The sequence below is a fragment of the Pteropus alecto genome, unplaced genomic scaffold (assembly GCF_000325575.1).
Source record: "Pteropus alecto unplaced genomic scaffold, ASM32557v1 scaffold63, whole genome shotgun sequence".
Lineage (NCBI taxonomy): Eukaryota > Metazoa > Chordata > Mammalia > Chiroptera > Pteropodidae > Pteropus > Pteropus alecto.
Window position 1 is genome coordinate 2,013,354 of NW_006434897.1, and position 9,195 is coordinate 2,022,548.

The window sequence follows — 9,195 nt, forward strand, 5'->3', positions numbered from 1 at the left end:
ACTTAACTGGCAAACATGAGGCTCAAAACAATACTTCTTTGGAACCATAGCTTGCTTTTTCTCTCTGATCTCCTCTCTTTTTTTTCTTTTCTTTCTTTCTTTTTTCTTTTTATTTCTTTTTTCTTCTTCTTTTTTTTTTTTTTTTAGGTGAGGCAATCCTTGGTTGACCATACAGATTGCAAAGATCTTGTCAGCTTACAATTTCTTATTTTTTTAAATTTACACCTACAGCACCTGGTCTTCCTAGGTGGTCTCCCATCCAAGTACTAACCAGGACCAATTCTGCTTAGCTTCTGAGATCAGATGGAATTGGGCTTGTTCAGGGTAGCATGGCCATAGACTCCAACCTCCTCTCTTTCTGCTTCTCTCCCCACTCCCCTAGCCCACTCCTCTCCATTTGCTAAACAATATTATAGTATCACAGTTTGCTGCATTTATAGCTAATACCTTAGATATATTTCATTTTACTCTAAAACCTTACCAGAATCATTGAAAATTAATATAATTCTATGGCATGCATTGAGCAACAAGGCCTAAAGGAGGAGGCATAGGATCAGGCTCCTAATTTTTGAAAATTTATATTATGAAACTGGACAAAACTATCACCCTTTTAAAGTCTTTGTTTATTTCATTTCCTAAGACAAAAGAACGAAAACAACAATAGCAAAACCTGGTTCTTATTTCCATGGCCTGGTGTAAATTCGTTTGTAATATAAATTTTAAAAAATTTATACTACTCTGGCTCATACAGACATTTTCAAATGTGCAGCACTTGACTTCCCTTTCAGTAATAAGGAAGTAGAAAGAAACTTGTGGTTCCTTGAGGTATGTACTTACTGGGGTTTTCCACTATCTGAGTCATCCTAAAATAATACCTTCAGCTGAAAGAGTTGAAAAAAATGAATGCTTTCTTTAGTTACCTAGGTAGCTTTTTTATTATTCATATTATTTTGAGGTATTGCTCATCTTTGAAGAGAGTGGATAATGAGGATATATTTATTTCTGTCCTATTACAAATCTGCCTTGGTGCAAACTAAACCTATTATACTAAAGTGGTTATTCGGCGGCTTCTATAGGAATGATTTTGTGTTAATGATTAAACAGTACGATATATGTGTTATAATTGCAATGTGATAAAAATCTTTACAACAGATAACATGAATAAATGGTATCAGCTTTTTACTTTCCTTCTTAAATAATGGCCAAATGAGAAAAATGTGGGTGAGAATGGGTTTGTGATAAATAAGTAAATAAATACTACATTTCAGTCCTTAACATCCTCTGAAAGTCCTTTTAGTGACTTTCAGAGTACATTGCATACTCATGAAAGAGGAAGTGCTGTAACCATCGGCAAGAATTTTTTTTAAAACTAATTTATGAAAGTTAAAGAAACGAAGCTAGCTGAGGGCAGAGAAAACCATAGTGGAGGTCTCCACGTGAACTATCTGATGGCCACCAGAAGGTTGCAGGTTCATGGAAGTCTGCTATTTAAAAGATGGATAGTATATCTTGTGTTCACAGAAGAGTGTTGTTAGTAGTGATGTTAGGAGGTGCGATGATAGAATCTAATTAATTAGTGGTTTCCAGCAGGTTGGAAACAAAAGGAAGATCATATCTATTCAGCAGCTAAAATGTGCTAATACCAAATTAGTTGCTTAGTCAATATAACCACCTCTGCATGTGGTTAAGTGCTTATACCTCAGAAAGCAGTTAATTATCTCTCCTCAATTTACCAGCCTCCACTTGAAACCCAACTTTAGCCATATATTTAATGCCATATTTGAGGAAGATGTGGATTTTGTCCCCCTTTATGAAACAGAATCAATCTATTTCTCCCCAAGAGAATGACATTTAATCACCCCTGTGTTATCAGGCTTATGATTGGGATTATGATTACCATTCTCATTTGCCTTGCAGGCTTTGTGCTTTCAAAGCCTTTATAGCAAATTTCATACCCACATAGAAAGGTTCACAGATCACCAATTCTCTAGCGCCCCTTGTCAAGTGAATCCTGAAGAAACTTTTTGATATTTCTTATCAATGCATGGGCTTACATTGTTTATATTCAATACAGAATAGAAACAAATGACACAAAAACACGTTTCAATTTTTAATTATATATGAACAATCTTAGAAATGTCACCTAAAAATAACACTTATGTCAAGATTATTCATTATTTTTTATATCTTCTGGATTTCTTTGAATTTTTAAACTAATAGAAATTATTTAAAGAGGATAAATAATATTGTATGATGTATAAGAATTTATACTTACTTTCTTTTAAGGAAATTTAAAGACTTTATAGATAATAAAGATGCTAATATTCTAAAGTCCTTATTTACTGAATCACTATTGAAAGAATAATGTGTCAAATAAAGCATAGGAGACAATGTATTACAATGTTTTATCAGTAAAAACATTTTCTTGAGAACATCTAGATATCTTTTTAGTATTTTTTAATGTAGCAATTCTATTAATATTTATTTTAGCACCTACAAGGCATTGTACTAGTGAGTTTAGGCATGTGGGAGTATTAACATCTCAGTCTTAAGCTCTTTTTTCTAAACATTGTGCTATTTTACTTATTCTCATTTTTTTCTAAAATAACCCCACAAGATATGTATTACTATTTTATCTGTTTATTGATGAGGAAGTTGAGACACAACAAAGCTAACTAATTTACCCAAAGTTACACAGCTTATAAATTACCCAGATATAAGTAGTATAACTCCAGAATCTTTACTCTTTTTAGTTTTAAAAATGAATTATGTTAGCAATGAATATGTTTCAGGTTTTGTGTTTGCTTGGGTTTGGTTCAATTTTGGTTTCTTACAATTCAAAAGCTTTTTTTTTTTATTTTAAGCAAAGAAGTAGAAAAATTATTTTCCACTGAATCTGGATAGATAAGGGAAGAGAGTAGATTTGTTTTCAAAAGTAAAATTAATATGCTTTTATTAGTAATTGGTGTAAAAAGTCATTTACTTGTACTAAAAACACAACACAACACATACACATTCCATATTATTTGGGTGATATAATATAGAGCAAAAGTCTGCATTGACAGGAACAAGGCCTGGCTACATTAATTGTGGTGTCCAGTGCAAAATGAAAATATGGAGTTCTTTGTTCAAAAATTATTAAGAATGATTTTGAGATGGCTACAGCTGCATATTAAACCAAACGAGATACACAGGTCACCCTGGCAAGAACCTAGCATTGACCACTGAAGACCTTCTATTGCCTTATTTACATTTGTACTTACATCCAATGGCAAAGTGACCTGTGAGCTAAAAAAGATTCCTGGGAACACAAAAGACCATGAGGATAGACTTTTTAAGATTTTGCCACTCCAAGTAACATCCTTTATTTTCTTTGTTTCTTTCATGTTTTTGTTTTCAGTTTTTTGCTTCAAATTTTTTTTTGAAAATAGGGATTTCAAAGGGCAGTGTCATTACTGTAGACACTAAATCTTGTTACTTGTGCTAACCCTTCCTTGCCTCAATAGATTAGGTTGGTTTCCAATACCACAATTGGAATGTTTCACATTTAAGATGGTCAGAATTTTGCAAAGCTTCAAGGACTGTTTATGAGCAGAGCAAATGTGTGCTAACATTTTTGTTATATGTCAGTTTTATGGTAATATATATAAATTCCCTAATTAAAACATATAAAACGGTATTTGTGGAATTATACATTGCAAAGAAAACTAAACTAGTGACTTCTAAGATCCCTTTAGTCATAAGATTCTGTGCCTCTGAAAGAATGGAATGCTAACTGAGATGAGAACTAAAAATAGCACTCCTGTGACAAAAAGATGTTGAGCACGTGGTAATGTTTGAGTGGTCGGATAGACTATTTCCCAATTTCCTCCAAATTAGGGAGAGAAGATGGAGATAAAAATATCATAGTTATTGCTGACAAAGCTAAATTACCAAATGTATTTAGACCTGCTGTTTTTACTCCCCTTCCCCAAATCAATCAACACTCCCAGCCACATTCAGAACAGTTGAATAAATGCTGCTTTCTCCAAGAAGACAACTTTAAAGAAAGAAGCAGGAAAAGATATTGTGATTTCTACAGAGTTGCTGATCTGAAAAAGAGAAACTACAAAGAGCTGAGCAAGCACTCATTTTCCCTGGAAAAGTAAGGAAGAATGGTTATTCTAAGAGGGCAGAGTACCTATCTTGTTAGTTCACAGAAATGCTAGAAAGACCCAAAAGAACACCCCCCTCTCTTCTTAATTCCTGCTATACTAAGGTTTGAATAATAAATTTTTCATTGGAATCAGGATAATCCTAAACCCACAGCACTTGGCACCAACAAACAGTACTATGCTGCCTCAATACGTAGGAACTTGTACGTAGGAGATTGCATCACATGGGAGAGAGGGTTCAAGATTTGGATTAGATAAACTCGAGTCTGTATCCTCACTCTGCCATTGATCAATGGCATACTACTTTGCATTTTAAGTTACACATCTTCTCTAGGTCTCAGTGTGTTTATCTTTAATAATAGGATAACATTTTATTGTGCAAATTAAATGTAACAAGGATAGGTTTTTCAATACCTCTCCCTTCCTCTCAGTCTAGGATACTCTGTTGGAGAAATTCAGCTCATATTCTTCCTATTGAGATTACTCTTCAAATTTATCACAAATGTATTTCTAAGATAAATGGTGGAATTTCTAATATCATAAATTATCAAGAAAATTAAGAGGAAAAAATACTATAACACTTGAATCACCCATGAATTGCTCATTTTTCAGGTGGAAGATGACAAGGTTTTTAAGTGAAAAATGGATTATAAATTTCTGAAAAGGACCAAATAGTAAATATTTTAGGCTTTGCCAGCCATATGGTCACTGTCATAACTATTTAATTTCACCATTTTAGTTAAAAAACTTATAATATGTAAGTAAATGGATGCTACTTTGTTCCATGAAAACTTTACTTACTAACACATAGTTGGCTGATCCATATTAAAAATAAGGTAAAATGTTGGTTGTATTAGCTTGTTTTTCTATCAATAAAAATCTTCTTGAATATAATGTATTTGACATGTTACCACAGATAAAAACTATTAAGCAGCTTGCAAATACTGCACCGAGAGTTGACTATGTTCCAAATAGTGTCTACATTTATTTTTTTTTATATTGCCAGTTATTCCAGCCCTATTTGTTAAAGACTACTTTTTCTCCATTGTATTGCCTTTGCTTCTTTGCCAAAGATCAACTGACTAAATTTCTGTGGGTCTGTTTCTTGATTCTCTAGTTTGTTCCATTGATCTATTTATTTATTCTTTCACCAATAGGGTACTAGCTTTATAGTAGGTCTTGAATACTGTGGTTTTATAGTAAGTCTTAAAGTTTGATAGTCCTCCAAATTTGTTTTTTTTTTCCTGCAATATTGTGTGGCTATTTGGGGTCTTTTGCATTTCCATATAAACTTTAGAATCAATTTATCAATATCCGCAAAATAACTTGCTAGGATTTGATTGGGATTGACTTGAACTTATAGATCAAGTTGGGGAAAACTGATAATAATTATTGAGTTTTCCTATCTATGAATATGGAATATCTCTTCATTTAAGTTCTATAATTTCTTCAGAGATTTGCTGATTTCCTCACACAGATTTTACACATATTTTGTTAAATTTATACTTAAGTACTTTATTTTTGGGGTGGTAATGTAAATTATATTGTGTTTTTAATCTCAAATTTCATGTGTTCACCGATGATATATAAGAAAGTGGTTGACTTTTAACCTTGTATACTACAACCTTGCTATAATCGCTTATTTGTTCCAAGAGTCTTTTGTCAATCCTTTTGAATTTTTACAAAGATGATTGTTATCACTTTATTTCGTTGTTCCCAACTTGTATACCTTTTATTTCCTTTTCTTGCCTTATTGTACTAGCTAGGACTTACAGTGTGATGTTAAAAAGCAGTGATGAGGGAAAGTATCACTGCCTTTTTCCTGATCTTAGTGAGACAGCTTTGAGTTTCTCACTGTTAAGTATGATGTGAGCTGCAGGTTTTTTTATAGATATCCTTTATCAAGTTGAAAAAGTTTCCTTCTATTCTAATTTACTAAGAACTTTTATAATAAGCGGGTTTTGAATTTTGTCAAGTGCTTTATGCATTTATTGATGTAATCACGTGGTTATTTTACTTTAGCCTATTGATGTGATCTGTTACGTTTACTGATTTTTGAACATTGAACCAGCCTTACGCACCTGGTATAAATTCCACTTGGTTTTGGTATATAATTCTTTTCATACGTTGTTGAAGTCAATTGACTAATATTTTGTTAAGGATTTTTGCATTGATGATTGTGAAAGATATTGGTCTGTGTTTTTTTTTTCCTTGCAATGTCTTTGTCTGGTTTTAAATTAGGAATATTCCTTCTGTTTCTATCTTCTGATAAAGATTGTAGAGAATTGGTATAATTTTTTTTCCTTAAATATTTAGTTGAATTTAATAGAGAACCCAGTGCTTTCCGTCTTGGAATATTATTAATTATTAATTAAATTTCTTTAACAAATATAGGCCTATTCAGATTGTCTATTTCTTCTTGTTTGGGTTTTAACGGACTGTGCCTTTCAAAAAATTCATCCATTTCATCAAGGTTATCAAATTTGTGTCTGAGCACAGATAAAGGCTTATTGATTTTATTGATCTTTTTATAGAACAAGCTTTTGGTTTTGTTGGTTTTCTCTATTGACTTCCTGTTTTCAGTTTCATTGATGTTTGCTCTAATTTTTATTATTTATTCTTTCTGCTCACTTTGGATTTTATTTGCTCTTCCTTTTCTAGTTTTCTAATGTGGAAACTTTGTTGATTTTAGATCTTTTTTCTTTTCTAATATATGCATTCAATGCTATAAATTTCCTTCTAAGCATGGCTTTTCCTGCATTCCACACATTTTGATAATTTGTGTTTTCATTTTCATTTAGTTCAAAATAAATTTAACTTATTTTAAAAATTCTTCTTTGACCCATGTATTATTTAGAAGTGTGATGTTTAGTCTCTAAGTATTTGAAGATTTTCAAGCTATCTTTATGTAATTGATTTCCATTTTAATTCTTTGTCGTCTGATCACAGACGTTGTGTGATTTCTATTCTTTTAAATTAGCGAAGGTGTGTCTTATGTCCCAAAATGTAGTCTATTCTGGTGAGTGTTCCATGTGAGTTTGAGAAGAATGTGTATTTTGTTGTTAAATAAAATAATCTATAGATGTCAATTATATCCAGTGGAATTGGTGTTCTTGAGTTCTACTGTGTCCTTATTGATTTTCTGTCTGCTGGGTCTGTTCATTTCTGATAGAGAGATTTTGAAGTTTCCAACTACAATAGGGGATTCATCTATTTCTCTTTGCAATTCTACGTGGTTTTTTGCCTCAAATATGTTAATGTTCTGTTGTTTGGCATGTACACACTGAGAACTATTTTGTCTTCTTGGAGAACTGACCCCTTTATTCTTATATGATGTCCCTCTATCTCTGATAATTTTTTTGATCTAAATCTGCTCTACCTGAAAGTAATATAGCTACTACAGCTTTCTTTTGATTAATGTTGTCAAGGATATGTCTCTATCTCTTTACTTTTAATCTTTATATTTAAAGCAGTTTCTTATAAACAACATATAGTTGGGTCTTATTTTTTTATCAGCTCTGACAATCTGCTTTTTAATTGGTTTACTTAGACCATTGACTTTTAAGGTAATTATTGATAAGGTTTGATTAATATCTATCATATTTGCTACTGTTTTCTGTTAATTATCCTTGTTCTTTGTTCCAATTTTTATCTTTCACTTTTTTTCTGCCTGTTATGGTTTTATCTGAGCATTTTATATGATTTCACTTTCTCTCTTTTCTTAGCATATCCATTACACTTTTCTTACTTTCTTTCAGTGATTGCCTTAGGTTTACAACATACATTTACAACTATCCAAGTTCACTTACAAGAGATACTATACCGCTTCAGAAAGTACCCATACCTTTTAGTCACAAAATGACCTAAATTCCTCATTTCCATCCTTTATTTTATTGTTGCTATTCATTTCACATATATAAATATATGTAAACATTACACAGGAGATATATTCATCTGTATGAATAATCAAATACATTGTTACTATTATTATTTTGAAAACCTATCTGTTAGATCAGTTATGAATAGGAAAAATAGAAGTTTTTATTTTATCATCATTTATTCCTTTTTCAATGCTCTGCCTTTTTTTATGTAGACCTGGGTTTCCAACCTATATAATTATTCTTCTCTTTGATGAACTGCTTTTATTATTTCATGCAATATAGTTCTACTGGCAACAAATTCTGTCAATTTTTGTTTGTCTAAGAAAGTAATTATTACTCCTTCACTTTTGAAGAATAATTTTGCAGAATACAGAATTCTTAGCACTTTAAATATTTCACTCCATTCTTTTCTTGCTTGTGTGGTTTCTGAGAAGTCAGATGTTTTCTTAACTTTGTTTCTCTATAGGTAAAATTTGTGTTGTATGTGTGACTTCTATCAATATATATTTTTTTAACTTTTGATTTTCTACAGCTTGGATATGATATACCTCGCTGTAGTTTATTTGGCATTTATCCTACTTGGCATTGTCTGCACTTTCTGCATCTGTGGTTTGGTGTCTGACATTAATTTGGAGAAACGCTCAGTTATTATTGCTTCAAATATTTCTTCTATTCCTGTCTCTCATTTTCCTTTTATGGTATTCCCATTATGCATATTTTATACTTTTTGTAGTGATCCCAAGTCCCTGAATATTCCATTCTATTTTTTCAGTCTTTGATTTTCAGTTTTGGAAGTGTCTGTTGACATATCCTCAAGCTCAGTGATTCTTTCCACAGTATGTTCAATGTAGTGATGAGCTCATCAGACATTTTTCATTTGTTACCATGTTTTTATCTTAAGCATTTCTTTCTGACTCAGAATTTTAATCTCTCTTACATTACCTATCTGTTTTGCATGTTGTCCACTTTGCCTATGAGAGTCTCTAGCATATTAATTATAGACTTTTAAAATTGCTTGTTTGTCTATAGCCATGTCACCCTGAACAAGCCTGATCCTGTCTGATCTTGGAAGCTAAACAGGGTTGGGCCTGGTTAGTACTTGGATGGGAGACCACCTAGGAAGACCAGGTGCTGTAGGCATAAATATAAAACAAAAACCA

The 9,195-nt window shown here is 31.9% G+C and overlaps 2 pseudogenes; one reads left to right on the top strand and one right to left on the bottom strand.

Moving 5' to 3' along the window:
- Window positions 1-222: 222 nt before the first annotated feature.
- Window positions 223-341, bottom strand: LOC112478908 (annotated as a pseudogene).
- An 8,715-nt stretch (window positions 342-9,056) lies between these two features.
- LOC112478936 lies at window positions 9,057-9,175 on the top strand (annotated as a pseudogene).
- The last annotated feature ends 20 nt before the right edge of the window (window positions 9,176-9,195 follow it).